General features: G+C 35.7%; 1 pseudogene; it reads right to left on the reverse strand.

Annotated features, from left to right (window-relative positions):
• Window positions 1-4,163: 4,163 nt before the first annotated feature.
• LOC139815460 (uncharacterized) lies at window positions 4,164-6,746 on the reverse strand (annotated as a pseudogene).
• Window positions 6,747-19,342: the final 12,596 nt, after the last annotated feature.

Raw genomic sequence — 19,342 nt, forward strand, 5'->3', positions numbered from 1 at the left:
CTTTTCTTTTTAATAATGAGATATTCAAAACATAATTCACCGGCTTGACTTATACGGCATTTCCATTTGTCATCGATTATCTGCTTAAATGGTTTTAATACTCTTCTTTACGATGGTGAAACATATTTATCTGGAGTCGACATATAATATATGAGGATGTTTAATCTTGTTGATATTATTTATCGTTTCTTATAGCAATTTTTTTATGTATATAAATTCTGGATTATAACCAATTTACTTGTTACGCGATCGATAGCGTGTTGATTCAGTTGACTAAACCGACCCATAATTGGCTCCGACATTTATTTCTTATAAATGTTCGCTCTCAATAATGGTCGCAAGACCAATAACATATATTCACAAAGCGAGTGGAGTAAAATGGCAAATATTGTTTGATGGTAGAAAACAATACAAAATGCTGCTTGTTTACATAAAACGGTTTTCAATAAATATTCGCGGAATTTGCAAATGGATATGCATAACGTAAACATTGTATTACCGGCAACTACAACGCAAACCTATTTACGGTAGAAAAAAAAAACACAGTGAGTTAGTGTATTTTGCATATTAACCTAACAAATATAAAATGCGCCTATGCGCGCTACCCTTCGTTTGTAAGTAATTTCCATCAATTATGGATCAGTATATATACGTCACAATCTCGTTGAGATTGCACATCTTATGGTTTTTATTATATTTCCATAGTTAGTGGGATATCCTGTACGAATTAAGAGATGTTCATATGATAGTAATATATAGTATATACATATATGTATATATCGAGATATATATATTCTTCAGCTTTTATTTTATTATGATAATTGACCTCAATGGATTTCATATTGTAAATTTTAAGACGGTTTAACAAATCGTCTTAATAATCATGATTGAGTAAGTTATGTGAAACTAATTTGGTTAATCATGATTATTAAACGACTTATTAAAACATATTAAAATTTTCGATAAACTCGAGATCAAGAATTATTAGATAAAATAAAAGCTGAGAGAAATGTATAGATATGAGAATCTCAGTATATGTATATATACATTATGCATATACTTTCATATCTAACAATGTAAAATTTTTAGTATTAATTTGCTCGAGAATTGGTCTCGGAGAGTAAATTATCGAGAATTATTCTTTCTACGGACAAAATTCACAAGAATAAGTATCTTTCGGTTGACATCATTCATCTTCGTGAGACAAGGACGAACGCATCGTTGTGGAGAGGGGACTAATCGCGGTCAAATAAAGTTTCTTGTGTCCCGAGGGATATCGAACGGAAATTTCAAATAATTACTCAATGCGAAGGGTACCTCGGGCTTCCGTCGGGATAATCGCTAAGCCCACCCTTTTACCTCCTAAGCCTTGGCATAATCCAGGAACCGGTGAAGCTCCGCGAGGAAGGGGTTGAAAGAAGATGAAGGCGCGTCCCGGAAAGGGAACGAGAATAACGGACGGAATTGTAGATAGACTTTCGGTGGCAGGCGAGATGGAAGTAGGAGTCGAGAGGATATTGAAAGACGGGAGAAGAGAAAGAGCCGAGTACGTGGATGCGTTTAGCCCGGTCACAGTCTTCTTCCCTCGTTCCAATTGAGCTTTAATAATTCGTGAGTCCGCGAATGGCAGGACGACATGTGGGGAAAGGAAAGGAAAGGAAATCAGTGAGAGAGAAAGAAAAGGTTCTCCTGCGAACACGGGATACGCGGGGGAGTTGAAAAGTTTACACGCTCCGACGGTGATGTATGGAGATTGCGCGTGCGTGACTCGCTTAGCTCTACGCTCTGTCATTCGGCCGTTCTTCCTCGCGGCGCCCGCGCCGCGGCGGCACGCTGATAACCACCCTCTATTGTCGAGATACCGGAACGGGCACCGATACCTCTTTTACACACGTGTGCACGCAGCGGCCGTCAAAGCTGATAACTGCCAACTTGGATTTTAATCACTCGGCGCCCTATACGAGATTAATTCAGTTTTATTTAGAATCTGTCTTACGTGGTTCGTAAACTCAACTTATATCCTTTACGTAACACTCTGTTTTTATTTATAAAAATGTTTTCTTCCTTTCTTTCACATTCTTTTTACTTCTGTTAAATAAATTATTGAATGGGATATATATGTCATTAATAATAATCTAATAATGCTTATCAGATTGTATATTAGAATTAAATATTCTAATATGATATAAATTTTGACACAAGATTAACAAGACACAAGACTAAACCTGAGGAATTATAGTGAAATATCTAACTTAAAAAAAGGACAAAGATTATATAGAAATGTGAATTAAAATCGTGAATTATCGCTATAACTTATGGAAAGTGATGATTTGGGTCGAGAAAAGTTGAACGGGAGGCTTGTGTGACCTAGACAGGCACGTTCCGAAACTAATTTTGGCTAACTCGAGATTTCACTGTCGCAAGATTTATAGAACGATCCGCGAGAAGATTGAGTTTTGGGTGCTCATAAATTATTGAGCTTCGTCGGAAATGCGAACGTCGTGTGCATTCAGCGTTCTAATTATCACTTTACATGTACCTATCAGCTAGCTGTCGGATACACTTTCTACCTTGATTGAAATTAGTTCATTTGAGAAGCACACATAGCGCTTGTGTCCGTATAAAGCACATAAAAAAGTGACAGTGAAGAATTTGCGTCAATTTATAATAAAAAGTGTCCGAAATAAGAGATTTTATTTAAACTTTTTTATAAGGTATTTCTTACTAGTAAAAATCGTATTTGATTCGGTTGTAACAAATGCGATTACATGTGAAACATAAACTCAGAATTAGAAATTAATAAAATAGAAAAAAAACAAAATTATTGACTTTTTACGAAATGCACTGTGCGATAATCTTTTTCACGCAGTTATTGATTTACCAATAATCTATGCCTTTTAGCGAGAAATAATAAAGTGCAATAATTTTCTTTTATTATAATGGAACAATCTTTTTGCAATGATTTATTCGATAACAGAGATTATATGAAGCTCGTCATATTTCCTCATGAATATAATTTTAAATTTGTAAAACTGGAAAGACGTTTATTAAGAATTCTATAAAACGGAACCAAGTTTAAATGAATTCGGTAAGGCAATCTCCGGTCTCCGGGATAAAAACTTTGTTCGGACCTGTATCTTTATTTATAAAATATTAAAAATCTTTAATAGATAAATATTTATAAAAGCTTACATGTATACGTCTAATCTTTCTTTTTCACTTTTCATAGGAAACTGAGCAGTTTCTTATACGTTCAATGTAGATTTAAAGCGTACGAATTAAAATTTTTTCCAGAACATTATCACAATAAAATCATAAACATCCAATTTACGTTGCAATTTACCTCACAATTGTATTCATCTCTTAATCAAGAAACGTGAACATAGTTATTAACATAACAATAGTCGTTCTGTACACACTTGCACCCGCATATTTTTCGTCTTGAGGAACAGCGACAATGAAAGGCCTTTAGTAATCATGGTGTGTTTATTCGCGTATTCGTTAGGGGAGAACGAGCTGTCTCTAATTCGAGACTCAAGAGCGAAGGATTAATTGAAGGCAACAATTAATTTACGATGTTGAATTAACTTGCGACAACTTTGACAAACTGCCAAGAGTGAAAGATGAAGCGAACAGAAGCACTATAAATAAAGACGTGATGGTGTGAAAGAACGAACTCGCGAATGACGCGAAAGTCGAGCGAAAATGGCTGGGGCTGCACCGAAAGCAAGAGAAGCGAGAAAGGGGTCTTTAAGCTCCGGGACAAGCCAGAACCAACCATATCGTCTCGAATTAGTCGCGTCGGATTTACTCTCTGATGGATCAGGGTTTTTTAATCTTCACCGGAAACCACGAATTATTCTGCAAATTATTTTTAGGATAAAGTCTGACATACAGGAAAGCCGTATGTGAATTATATATCGCACGATTATCCTTCGTTTTCACAATCGTTAGTGGAATATATACGTATATGTCACACGTATGCAATGATAATAATAATAATTATGAGTCAATAAATGAAATATTCTTGTAGAGATATTGCTTTATTGGAATTTTTTGGCATATTTTATATAAATTTAAATTCTTAGTTACACAATTCTATATATATAAACTCTCCAATATAAAGATTCAATAATCCACTTTTTTATTTTTGTGTGTAGATAAATATAAATTATTTTACTTTAGTATTCATGCTAGGTTTATTGTATCTAAAATTTTTCAATGCACATGCTTAATGTAGAAAATATGGTAGTGCGATACTACGATATTACATGATGGTAATAAATCTGTTTAGGGAGGGTTAAGGAACATGTGTCATTGTTATCAGCCTGTCGATGATACGCTTCGTCGCGTCGCATATTTTCGCAACCACGTCTGCTTAATGATCTATTCTAATCCTTAATATTCGGCCGCAATCGGCACCGAGCCATTTACTCTGCTTATAGGACGAGATATATCATCCACTAACGGCCTGCCAGTGTCCACAGTTACTCTCCGTTTGAGTGCTATATCGGTTCCGATCTATTAACGACCGTTAATACCGTCACGTGACTTTTAACGTACAGAAGCGCATAATAACAATTTTTTTATAATTATTATTATATCTGCAATTTGGCTACTCGTTATACGTTTTAAATATCATCGGTTTCATTACAGTGCAATTCGCATAGTTATTTTTAAGACTATTATTCACATATAATACGGATGTAATACTAAGGAACAATTCTAATTTTATTACATTCATACATTTAATATTAGTTATATTTTTATCTTTTAATATTTGCATAACAATGACTTTATGGTTGAGTTGAGGAATAAGGCCGATGTGTCTCCGATCTTTCATTCGATGCATAGGTGAACTGCTCGATCAGTGTCGAACGATTTCGAACAGACTTCTCTGCCCTGCCTTTTCTACTTTGTCTCCGTCCTACCGCTTTCCACCTCGTTCCTCTGTTATAAAGTGGCGTACACCCGCCGACTCTTATCGGCACTTCGCAAGAAATCGATATGAACGCTGCACCGCTCGCGACGTGGGTCGGGCCTGTATCCAAGTCCATTTTGGTCAATGTACTTTCGTTGTGCGTGATCCACATTCGCGATACTGTAGAAATATCCTGTTGCGATTATTAATCCTAAACATGGCGATATAAAATATACGTCTTAAACATACGAAATACCGGGCGAAACATTTCTAAATACACTCCAGTTGAATTCTCGATACTGCATGCTATTTGCTACAGTACGGAAATGGTATTGGGTCAGCAGTCCAGTCCCATCGCGCTAACCGCAATGGCATAGTCCGTCGAAAATTCAGCTAATGTATTAAGGTAATAACGTGGATGAAACGGTGTATTCTAGATAGAACATATGCGAATGATTGGAACAACTAACGTACTCGCGATTTATATTAACACAAATTTTAGAGATTTTCTTAGGTATAATATATAATATTTTGCAGGATGATATATACTAACACTATGTAAATCTCTAGTGGTAACAAGACCGTGCAGAGTAATTGAGCAATAATAGCACACATTTGAGGAACACGTAATAATTAAATAGTAATCAAAGTCAATATAACTAAAAGATAGAATAAATATATAGAGTGTATTCATATATATGTATATGAAATAAATTTCAATGGGATATAACTTAAAAAAGCACTATAATTTTTATTTAAAGCTTTAGCTTTTATTTTGCTTATTTGTTATCTTTTATCTTTTAAATTAGAATAAAGTAATTCTTAATGATGACTTTAATCGCTCTTTAAAATTACATCTTGTTTAATATAATTTTTTTTATTTAATTTCACAATTTTTATTTTAAAGACATTAAAAAAGATATGAGAGTAATTATTATCATCATCAAAGTGCGAAACATTTAACGCAAAGCCAATTTGATTAAATGGAACACAATTAAGTTACAAGTATATGTAAACGCAGTTTGATGTTGTTGGTTAGTTTAGCCAATGCGTATCATCGAGCTTCCGTGTGTATGTCTGGCTATCACTTTAGCAGTCCGGTTTCATCGTACCGGAGATATGGGCAACGTATTAAGGTAATCACGTGGAGGAAATTGGGACATTCAGATTGAACCGCTTGCGAATGATTGAGTCACGCAATATTCATGTCTCAACCGCGCGTATAGAGTTCGATGATTGAACGTTGCGTCGATGGATTAACAATCTTTCAAGTTGGCGCATAAAATATTTGCACGTTTGACTTTTCGATCTTGTTAATCCACATACATAACAAAAAGCATTAATATATGTAATTACAGAGAAAAATATTGATGGAACAAATATTGATGACTTTCACTTTGTGAGAAATGCTTATATAATAAAATATACAACGATTATTCTGTATCAAGTAATCTGATATAATTTGAAAGTTATTGATGATTTTTATCTAAAAATCGACTACTTTGAATAAATATCACTTAAAATATGCTGTTCAAATTAAAATTGAAATCCTTGGAATAGTTATCTATATTATTATACATAATATAATAATAATTATTATTATCTATTTCCGTAAAACGTATTCTAATGCGATCAGCATCTTCGGATAAACGCAGAATTCTATTATCCGTTTACAGAGAGGAGTAACGTTTTCATATTTTCCAGCTTTACGGGATGATACGAGCAAAATGCTTTTGTTGCTGCGAAGTAGGAGCGCTTCCTTGAGTCGGATAAGAGTGACGTAGATAGACGTCAGTAAGAAAAGAAGTCCCTTGCTTGCGCCCATCTTTGACGGGTTGCGTATATTACTTATTTATATTCATTCCGTATTACGCAGCCCCAGGACGTGATACATGAGAGAATTTTAAATTCTGAAAAACAAATTTTTGGAGAATATGTTTCCTCGCGGGCGTCGTAGAAAATAGCTATCGTATAGGAAATGTTTTGCGTCGTTACCGGACTAGGAACGTGCCGGATTATTCTTTGATGCCGTTGTGAACTTACACCACCTCGCGATAGATTGACGTACATGATGTCAATATTGTCACCCTTCGATGCGCGGAGCCTGGTATAAAGCTGCATCCGCGTTGGAACAAACAACAAACTTGACGTAATAAAGCGTTTTGTATTTTTTGAAATTTTGCCAACGTGGAAAACACAACAATTTCTTAATCTTTTCTCTAAATATAAGATAGGGCGAATAGTATCATAAGAATAAAAAAATTGCCGTGTGTGTGTGTCGTTTCAAAGGACAATTCTGTAACAAAAGACGTGCATGTTCGACGTCAATAAAAAGAAAGACATCCGTCTCGTCTAGAAATTTGTCAGCATCCGGTATACATAAATCCGACGATCGCAAATGTAAGTTTGCGCGATTCGGCAAAAATATTGAAAAATGTGTGACATCAAATTTATTACCTTCATCGGTTGATCGAAACACAGTTAACTTTCTAATTAGTCCGTATAATCCTATAGACTAAAGAGACTTGTAAAGGCGGAATCATTATTTGCCGAGACAATAAAACATCTCTATAAAATTTTTCCAATAAATTGAGATTGCATCAAGCCGCTTGGTCAGTCCTGCAGTTTGCACAGTCGAATGTTTATAATACCTATAGCTAGAATAGATATCAGACTCTTTTCACAAAAAAGAAAGATTTCTTTCTGTAAATTTAAGATTTTTATATAGAGAAGCAAAATCATTAATTATACTTGAATCATTAATAAATATTTTCTTTTTTTACGCAAATTCTGAACAGATTTTAAAATTGTTCTTAAAAAGTTAATATATTATCTCAAGAATATATTTACATATTATTTGTGTAAATATTGTATTACTTGAGATATTGAATTTCTTGTAGAATTACATCTTGAAAATCATAGTTTTTCGTAATCTCCCGTTATATATCCCCCATTATATATCACTGTTCATCTCTCAAATAACTGTGAGAGAGTTGGTTTTATTTTATAACGTCATCCTTTGGTATAGGTTTTACTTTTCCAATAACATATAAAAATCTAGAAGATGGATTGGATATCTTGGACAGATATAAAAGAAACTAAATGCCTTCATGTCAAAACTAAGAAATAGGCTCCTAAAGATTTCTCTAGAGAAAAGAACATCGTAGAGCAAGAAAAACTTACAAATAGATATTAATATACTTAGCAGAGAAATCAACCATTAAACCTAAAAATCTGTTAATACATTGCCGAATATTGATACTTATATAACTTACGTATGTACAAATAGTAATTTTTTTATGTAATTATCTCATGCTACGAGAGTTACTAATTTTTTTAACCCAAAAATAATTAAGACAGGCGTTTGATTTCTTTTCTATAAAGTTCTTCAGTTCTATAATGTAGTTCTCTCTTTAACTAATATTATACATATATTGACATTATGTGCAAATATTATATATTAAATATTATATATTGATTCGATAACTTTTGTGTGGTTGGATTGACACACCTCTTGTATTTCATTCAGGATCGGCTCTACATTCAGCTATTTGCACGCGAATGCACATTTAACATATACACAGAACATACGTATACACACGGGCATTTAAAACATACCCGCACATTTAAAGCACATGGATCCGTGCACGTAACTTTTCTATTATTCTCCGCAGACGATTTTCCCGGCTGTCTCGGTTACATCTCTTCTGCGATGCTTTGCGAGTTTTTAAACGAACCGTCCGCAATAAACCGACAATAATATCACCGCTTTTCCACCGATCCCCCCCGTTTTTCCGACATCGATAACGTCCGCGTGCGGCGCGGCGGTTTCCCCAACGCGAAGCAGACGCAAACGGAAAACTCTCTCGACGATCTGCTCTCGTGGAATTTCGAGCTTATAATTTATGACCGTTATGAGGACTCCGCGCCGACTGCGTTACGTCGCGGCGTGCATAATGCACGCGTAATGAAGTCTGTATAATATTCGTACAGATACATTCAATGAATACGTAGGCACATGACGCAATATATACATACCTGCATATGTTACTCCAAAATCTGAACGTTTCAGAATTAGAGAGTTACTTGTTACGGAAGTGTGCACTAAAATGTTAACAGAAAGGATACATTATTAATGCCGCGGAATTATATATAATGTACAACGTTTACAAAATCTGCAAAAGCAAAAATTACATTTTCCACAAAAGAAAATATACGGTGAACAGGATAAAAACTAACTAGCAGTAATGAGAATTAAACAAATAAGCTTAGTTGCAAAATGAAATGATTAAGATTATAAAATATGCAAATAATCCTTATGTATTACACTTGAAATGTTATATTTCCTTGATTGACAGCACTATTGAAAATTCAATTTATTTATCGAACAATTAGCGAACTACGGCAATCTATGGTGCAGAACTTAGTAGGCGCGACGTGACGGAGAACGTAACTTCGTTACTCATTCTCGCAAGTTGCCGAATGTTGTGTATAGACCGCGTTCAACCAATACCTGAATTAATGCGAGAATTTATACGCCGCATCGGTGCGTAGATATTCTTCCGGAAATAACGTGGCGATGCTTCGTTCCCGTAGCCCGGCATCGGCAGCGAACCTCTTCCCGAAGCAAACCAAGCGCGCACCGAGTCCGTTCTGCATATAAAATGCATTCGTAAAGAATCTCACGTCCCGGCAGAGGCAGACACTTTGCACGTAGGTACGCAATACTTTTCGAGGCGCATCTCGCGGTATACTTTATGGCGGTCGACTGTGCAAGGGGCCGGGTATCAATTCGCGAGAAAAATTAATGTCCCCCCATCGGCGAGGCTGGATCGCTACACCTCTCGTGCGAGATATTGGCAGGCATATGCTCGGTGGAAGAAATACTTTTCTAATAAGAAATATCACCAACGTGCACGTTCATACATATCAACGATATTTGTTAAGATATGATCTGACATATCTCACAACATAAGAAAATAATGTTCTATTTATTCTTTATTGTCTTTTGAACTTACAATATGCATGTAACTTTAAAGCTTCAACTTTAGAAAGCACTATGGAAACCGCTTTAAAGAAAATCCCTATTTCTATGATGATATATTATTAACAATATTATGGAATTAAAATTTTTAATTGCTGTCTGGTTGCCATAAAAAAAATAGACTGAAAAAAGTAGAAAACTTGATTGAAAAAAGAGAGATCTGGATTAAATCCGTTGGTTTTTCTAGAAATTCTATCCAAATAAATAATTCCTATATCGACGTATAATAATTCCTATATCGCAAGTAGAATTCAGTTTCAAACCAACAACGATATAGAAGCAAGTATCACTGCACTATTTAATAATGTATTGTAGAAGTATGATTATGCAAAGTAGAAATATTTAGATCATATTCATGATTATCTTAGCACGTAATGGCTACGAAAGTATCATCTTCTAGCGTATGATGTGGAAACTAGAGAGCGAATGCTTGCATGATGCATTAAGTGCCGCCGCACGATGTGACGCGCGGACACACGTTTTTTATCCATACTTTTTTATTATACCACCGCGTGCTTGTAAGAGGCATGCTTGTGGCGCAAGATGCGGACAGTTTGTTACGTGGAGTTTCTTTCGAATGCCGAGAGGTGTACATGAATTCTACATGAAGAGGTACCGTGGCGCCGTGTGTGTGCGGTTTGCGAGAGAACGGCATGCTTGCTTCACCAAGTTGTAAGTTGCAATGGTAAATTTGCATCGGCTATCTCTCGCAATGTCTCTTTCGATGTTCCTTGAGATACTCAAGTCAGAGTGATCAACGCGATGTGTTTATACACGCACTTAATTAAACTGTACTCAATAAATTAATAGTAAAAATTATAATATTTATAAAAAAATATATGCGCTCTTTAATATGATCTAATTATTTATGGTTATTTGATAACATGTAATTTTATGTTAAGGACGTTCTCTCGTCCTTATACTAAAGAAAATCAATTTTCTTAGGATTTTCTTAAAACTGTGAATATACGTTAATTTAGGTGTGCTTTATGCGTGGTATAAATTTCAGTACCTTTTCCGATATAAAAAATCAAGATACTGAGCCTCAAAGTTTCAACTTTTACTAATAAAAAGGTTTTCCAGGCCAAACGGTAAGAGATACAAGGTTGGCCAAGAGGACCAAAGTTGCTCCTCTCGTCGAGTTCTATAAGGAAAAAATGCCAAAACTAAAAAAATTAAATTTTAATTTTTTTTTAAACTTTGAGGCTTAGTATCTTTATTTTTTATACCGGAAGAAGTACTGAAATTTATACCACGCATAAAGCACATCAAAATTAACGTATATTTACAGTTTCAAGAAAATCCTAAGAAAATCGATTTTTTCTAGTATAAAGACGAGAGAACGTCCTTAATGATATAACGTATAATGCAGTTTTCCTTATAAAGGAAATAATATACTCTTAATATTGAAAATAATGTAAAAGTTTACTAAAAATTGTGATTTAATTAGATTCTGACTTGCGTCTAAAGTTTCGGTTTTTTTAAAATAAGTTTGAGCTTTTTTAATTTTAATTATTTTATTATTATAAGGGTTTTCGAAATCACCGGTGATATAACGTTATTGTTATTGGTATTATAAATTTGACGTTCATTCAGGCTGATCAAAATAGATGTCTTTCAATATTTTCAATACTTTCAATACTGCGACGCAAAGTCGATATTACCGGGCTTTCTTCACGATTATCATGCATGTCGCGTTGTGGCGCATTACATTTTCATATTTTATGACAACTAGAATATTCTTATAGAATATATTCAGTTTGACTTTCATTTTGACAGTTCTTGTTTTTATTCTATTTATATCTGTGTATTATTGTATACGATATAGACACATCAGACAAACATGACCTAAAAATTATATCAAATAAATTATATCATTATAGCTGTAATAGTTACGAATTAATAAGTAATACAGTATCTATTAAATCAATTTAATTAAATCCTTTTTACAAATAGTAGAAATGCGCTTTTAACAGTCAGGCTGGATCTTTGTGCATGCCCAATAAGATTGTTACGTATACATAAAAGATCGTTAAAGGCGCATTTCTACTATTTGTGTTATTTTCATAAACGATCAAGTTCACTTATTATTAAATCCTTTTCGTTATAAATGTTTGCTATACATACGTTTGTACTTAATATAAACATTTAACATCTATTAAAACAACAATGGTTATATGTATTAAAGATAGGAAGTATATATAGATATATATAAATCAAAAGCTTAAGAGAAATCGCAAAATAAACTTAGTTCGTAGTACGATTGGAGGTTTTTACAATAGCTCAGCAAATTTCGCGACTTAAGCTGTTCGACAATATCCCTGCTTAGAAACTTAAGCCGTTCTCGGGAGCTTAGCTCGGCACTTTTCTATAGCGGTACAACTAGCGGAGGGTCAACATGGGCGAGAGGTTGACGACCGGAAGGAGAAGAATAGTAAGAGGTACGAGCAAGCTCGTATAACGGAAATTGCTATTAAGGTCACGGTTCCACTGGTGCTAGTCGCGGTTAATCAATTCCGCAGCCGTTCGCCAATAGTTTCGGGGTAGTAGAATGTACAAGTGACATTTACAACTGAAGCGACTTCCGGCACAGTTGCATTCGTGTCATGGTTATTACGAGAAATGCCGCGGTTTGAGGCCAACAGCAATTCCCGATATATCCGCGCTCATGCGTTTACTATTTCAGGCGATGTCTCGTATTCAAGTTCGCTCAGAATAATGCATGTTAATTTATTTAACACCATCATCACCGGATACATACATACATACATATACGTATGAAATTTTACTTAGGAAGAACATTATTTTCAGGATTATATCTCACGAATATAAAGTGAGCTTTAAATTATCGATCTTCTTATCAATAATAGAGCATATCAAGGCAAGATATATGAAAAATAATAACTTGTTTTAAAGCTTCTTACTCTGCACCGTACGTAGTTAAACCGAACTAGAGAGAAATCTTTAAGCCACTTACTTCTAAGGTGGAATAAATGATTCAGTCCTGAACGCTTGTCAAAATTTGTACATCAATTATGTTCAGAATATTTTAACAGTCTACGTTTGCTTTATTTTTTTTTTTTTTAAGTTAATTTATCGCTTATTTATCAATGCATCTTTCTGCACATTTGCGAAATCAGTGCTCAAACGGCTCATTGGCTTATTTATACATATGTACATGCAAAATACCATTCAACGCATATTTCGCTTTCGTCAAACTACATAAAATGCAATTGACCGAAACTATTGCGCAAATAGAGGTCAAATCAATAGTATCTGTGGGACACGCGCGTACACTCTTCGGCAATCATCGGGTCAACCATCGCTTACTCTCTTCGCATTACTACGTGAAACCAATGTGGCATAACAGCCAGATAGTTTGCAGCATACTATACTTGGGAATAAGCGAATTAAGTGATTGAAGTTTACAGTTTAATCTACATCTTATATCATACTCCAACATACTTTGCGCGACTTTATAATTCTTCAGTTTGAATAATTGGCAAATAAATCTCACGTGAGAATAATATGGCAACTAAATAACAATAAAATTGACAAGTAAATTAGCAAGATATTATTTATCGTGAATCTTAATCTGTGTGCCAAGTGCATTTTTCAATTATTTAACTTGAATATTATTCGTTTTGACGAAGCATGATGCCATTCCTTTCATTTTGAAACATTTTGAGTGTATTGCTGCAACTTCACGTAATGAAATTTCATTAAAAATAAACCAGAGCGCATGGTAATGTACCCGTATATGAATTACTAGAGCCGCGTTCGCTTCGAAACTCGCCGAGTAAAAAGCGAGCCACGGAGACGGCTTCCGACAATTCAACGAACAGTAATACGGCTTTCTTGAAAAAGGCATTTCTACAGGAATGAGCTTTTTCACTGGCCACGGCAAAATGCGTATCCCCGACACATCGTCATATACTCGCCGTCCGTAACGTTAATCCGCATTGCGATCGCATAAAAGCGCGCCACGAAAATGACGTCGTTTCTCATCTCCTCGCGTAACCGGCCGTCTGGCCGTCTGCGGCGTTAGAGAGTCATCCGACGCATCCTACCAATCGGGAAATATCGCGGCGTCGATGCGTCGTACATCATGCATAACCTTGCACCTTGAATTTACAGTAACCACGCGCGGCGGTAGGTTCGCCTAAGCGTGCATTAAACTTGTATTACGAGCCCGCAGATACACTTTGACATGTCTCGCGATGTGTGTGAGCGATGGGCCGTGTATACTCACTTGAGCCGCGCATACGCGCACGTACGACGCCTGCGAAAATTCCTGGTAGTGTGTTCCCGGCAAGAGAGAGATGCGCTTAGAGGAAATTTATATTCGAAAGTTAATTACATAACCGGGTCCATTGGCGATTGTGAAGACGGACACATTTTATTTTAAATTAACATTCCTGAAAACCAGAAATTTTATTTGATTTAATAATGAAATTATGGTATTTCATCTTCATTTAACGAAAACCTGTTTGCTGGATATTGCAAAAGTAATGACTATTTTATTTTTTTAAACATTAACTTTGTTAACTTATAAATCATCGAAAATTCAAAAGTCTTGGTAAATTTGAGTTTCTAGAATGTATATACAGATTTATTAATAAAACAAATATAAATTTGTACGTATAAATAAACTTGTATAGGTGTTTTTTCTTCACGTACATCAGACTCGCAATGTAGGTAGGTGGACGGCTGTTAGTAAGGACTTAACCGCATTACCATCTTTACATGTGTGTTGCGTGTCGGTGCGCTCTGCCAACGGCGCAGTCAACGAACGCATTTATGTACACTACGCATTAATCAGAGATACATGCGAAGGTACCAATCGTCGATGTTCTGACCGAAACCCGTTCTGTTTGTAAGTTGCGCAGAATTGTACGGTCTAATACCTCAAAGGTGTTATTCGATTCATTTTTCAATTTTTATTTTTGTCGAACGAACTGATGCTTGAAATGGATACGAAATGAATAACTTGAATCCGTAGTCTGCTTATATGAACTGGCACACAGAGTACATAAAAACTTTTTGCGGTCGTTATGTTTTAAAACTATAAAAAGCATATCTCTTCTAAACGATCGATTTTAATTATAAATGATAGCTAGATGATAATAGGAGACACGACGTTCTAAATTTTCCAATTTTTGAGAAATTAGTGAAGAATATAGCTATATCGTACGCGCATAACATTTCTGAATGAGCACAAAACAGGAACAGGCTATCGTACACATGTAAAAGCGGAAAAAAAAAAACGAAAATGCCAATTTGCAAAGGATTTCAGTGCAGAAGTAAATTTGCGTGTTTGTACAATTCGGTGAAGCGATTATTCCCGTTTATATGCGGTCGGTCGGTCCGCATATGCCGGCCTTTTTTCACTGCTGCATGCGACCGCGGGCGAAACCCGTTTTTGTCGCGACTCCTCTGCATTATGCGCGAGTGCGGATACAATGACGGACGAAACGAGTCGTTCGGATAATTGTTGGTTGAACCTCGGGTTGAATGACTTCTCCCACAAAAGAGAACGCCGCTGCCAATGCACGTTCGGCGTATTTGAAAGACTAAGCGGGCAAAGATTGTACACGTGACTTCAGTAAGTACAGTACAGGAAGAGTTATGAGAGATCTTTTTAACCTACGTCATAATTTACATAGTAAATATAAAAGTTGTAAGACAAATATTACAAGTACATTGAAATAATATATCTAATAAAGAGAAACTGTTTATTATATTATATTATATTATATGGATTATCTGGAAATATGTGGCAATATCAATATACGTTTTTGAATCTTCAAGCTGATTGGTGCGATTTAAGACGAGAAAAGAAAAAAGAAAGATTTAGTTAACAAATGAAAGAATTGCTGTGTCAGATTTGTTAAGGTGGTCCTTTCGTGAGACCAAGTATTAGATAGGTACCTAAATTTGATATATGTTAAATATACAGTAATAAGGGGCATGTGTACGAAAAATCAAGTAAGGTTACCGACACTTTACAAGAAATAAGTCATTCTAAATGTGCGTTCGCGGAGCGTGCCATTGTCATTCTATCCTTGTTTACATCTAATGAACGAGAAAGATAGAATGATGCAAATCGCCACGTCCGAGGTTTTCAACGAATAATACATGTACTTAGCGATCAGATGAATACATTATTCATGTCTTAAAATATTCCCTGAAGTTTCCGGATTTCGTACATACCTTGAAAATAAAGGCTTGCCGAATGTTTTGCTCTGATATATGAGGTTAAATAAGTAGTGGTCCAATCGCATATTGCTTTACTCGTACTGTCATGCCTGACCTAACCTAAATCGAGTCCAACCGCACTACTATTGTGATATTTTTTTAATTAGTAAATAATTAAATACGATTAAATCGTGCGTGTAAAATCATATTATATTATTATAATTATTGGGATGTTGTGTAATGTTTGTCAATATGTTTGTTTTCAATTACCTCATGACGGACTGTTACTTGACTAGCTGGGTCCGCGAAAGGACCACCTTAAATCTGTGCAAGTTTCATCAGCTTCAATTTAGATATTCAAAAAACTATTGCTAATTAATACATTAGGTCGGTGTTTTGCCAGTCGAATTTACTGTAAATAAAAAATAAAATAAAAAATTATATTAGTGTGTGTAGAAGTGAATTCTTGTTATGCATTTGATATTAATTATTGCAAAGATTTAGAGAAATGATTAATTTAAGAAGTTTCGTCGAATTTGATATGCATATATAATTTTAAATTCTCTGATTAGACGCATAAGAAATATTTAAATATTGAATCTTAAGTTTCATTGTCATTGTTGCAACAAGAGTAAAATATCTAATATATGTATATTCTCCATGAACGTTTGGCTTGAGATTTAATTACCATGATAGCTGATGTGAAAAGTTAAAAGTTTCCGATATCGTTTTTGATTTCACCGTCTCGCTGTAGAAGAGTCGATATCGTATTTTTAGAAATCCATAACTGAAAGGAAGCTGCGATAGCTCTGGTATACGTTCTGTACAAGCCATAGGAGCAAATTGCCATATTGAGCAATTGAAAAGCTCGGCAAGTCGCGGAGCTTCATTTCCGTCGAAGTTCCCATCGGCGATTATGAGCTGCGAATTCTCGAATCGTCCGACACGAACGTTTGCGACCGAGGCGTTGACCTCGGACCATAATTGCATCGCGAATTTCATGTGCAGGTGCAGGTCCGTGCTCTGCCTGCGCATCCGACACCGAGGACGCTTAATACCCTCAGCGGATAATTTTGCGATGAAGAAAAAACCGCGATGCGATGCGGGAAAGCGCGCGCGCAAATTCTTTTGCAGAAATGCGGTAAGAAAAATAAAGCTCAACTATCTTGGATGCACCGAACCATCGGCACGCGATATATAAATGTAAATGAGTGGTGCTTTCGTGGTATGTGCAATTAAGAGATTATGAAATTCTTCCCTGTCGGAACATCCTTCTCGTTCGCCGTACTGTCTCCCCCCTCCCTCTCATCGTTTCCCTCCTGTTCCGAGTTTTCCAGTTTATGATTTATGGTTCGCAAGCGTGTGATGGAATTATATAATTATTTCAACGCTCGTTGAATTTCGAAGCGCATTTGCACGAGGTGGAAACTGTTCAATTATCAAATGACTAACACATCGAAACAAAGAACTTATAAATTGATTAAGAAGTATTATAAGCTCGCAATTTGTGTTGTTTTTTCTGCGTATTATTTTCTAGGTTTGTTTTCTGTTAGGGGAAATCTTTTAAATAATAGGTAATTATTTTGATTAACGAACCTCTCTCCAATGACATTAACTATGACATATATTATATATGTCACCCTCCTGAGTAATCTCTAAAAGGTTTTAGCCGTCGCTCGTTATCCTTTTCTAAATTTATTAAAAAGTTTGAAAAATATTACTGACACAAACTGTTATATTTCTCAAACATTTTTGTTAATAACTTTTGAATAAACAACAGCTGAAGCCTTTTGTACGTTACTCAGGGTGATACAACATATTTCAAGATTAAAATCATTGGAAGGGGGGTTTGTTAATCTGAATAATTACTCTTTTCGATAGCATTATTTTATTTTTTTACGTCGTTATTTTATGAGAAAAAATACCAAACTGGTGAATATGTTTGGAACGGCGTACTCGTTTCATCGTAACATCCACATATTTCTATCGATTATATGTTTCGGCCCGTCTCCTCTTTCTCTCTCTCTCTCTCCTAGAAGATAAAAATATAAACAGCGGCAGAGGTACCTAGTGGATCGGAAAAATCTGATGGCAAGAGAGCGTGAAAAATGAAAAATAAATAACATCTTTTCACAAGGGTATTGTTACAGAGGTTGAGGCGCCGCTTCAAAAGAGTTTGGTAGATACCATTCAATATCACGAAATATAATCCGTACACCATTGCACTTGAAATATTTGATTCGTGTAGTGCCTCGCACAATTAACATTCATTCATATAGCCTAGGAACAGCGCAGCCTGCTTTTCTATACACATATAAAAAAATATATTGTATATATGCAATATATTAAAAATTTTTTTACAATATTAGATTAGTGGAGGAACATAAAGTTCAATCAGTATCTTGGAAATGTACACAGTTTTATGTAAGTGCTTCTGAAACGCATTCCACAGGAAATTAAATGACAACGGTCCGACCGTGTCGCGCATTTTTACAAAATCCACCTCCGTTTTTTCTCGTAGCGAAATACCTCTACCCCTTCCCTCCCCTCTCTTTCCTGAAATACAATAGCAAGTTCGAGCGCGAGGAGAAAGAAAGAGGAGTGAAGGAGACAGGGGTGACGTCAAAAATACGTGGAAAATGGAACACTGCAAGCCATTCTTTTTATAAAGTCATACGCGCGCGGACGTGGTGTGCCTCGAGACAATGCTCGGAATAAATCCGATCGGGATCGATTTGGTGATAGGAGGTCTGCCATTATACGCGTGCAGCTCGGAGCTATCTCTGGCACACGGATGCGCTACTGCAGCTACAAGGCTATCGATTACCGATCACGAGCGCGAGCGGCGCGTACGGCCGCCGATCTTATTTGACCCGCGTTGCATTTCGAATCGGCCAAAAAGGCCAATGTGGAAATCGCGTATTCAACAGTATCGGCAGTGTCGCTTTAAGCTATCCGCTGTCATCGGATCACTCGTGGATAGTTAACGTGTTGATATTTAGTTGCGCCCGAGAGTATGGCTATCATTAGATTTACGGGAATTTCAGAGATCTGCAATGCTGAAACGCGATATTCGCGTTTCACGAACTTTGATTAGAAGATCATTTTGCTACATTTTTTTATTTCGTGTTAATACTGGTATAGTACGCTAATAGGAAGATAAACACAGGTGTGTGTAT

This window comes from Temnothorax longispinosus, chromosome 6 (assembly GCF_030848805.1).
Source record: "Temnothorax longispinosus isolate EJ_2023e chromosome 6, Tlon_JGU_v1, whole genome shotgun sequence".
NCBI classification, from domain to species: domain Eukaryota; kingdom Metazoa; phylum Arthropoda; class Insecta; order Hymenoptera; family Formicidae; genus Temnothorax; species Temnothorax longispinosus.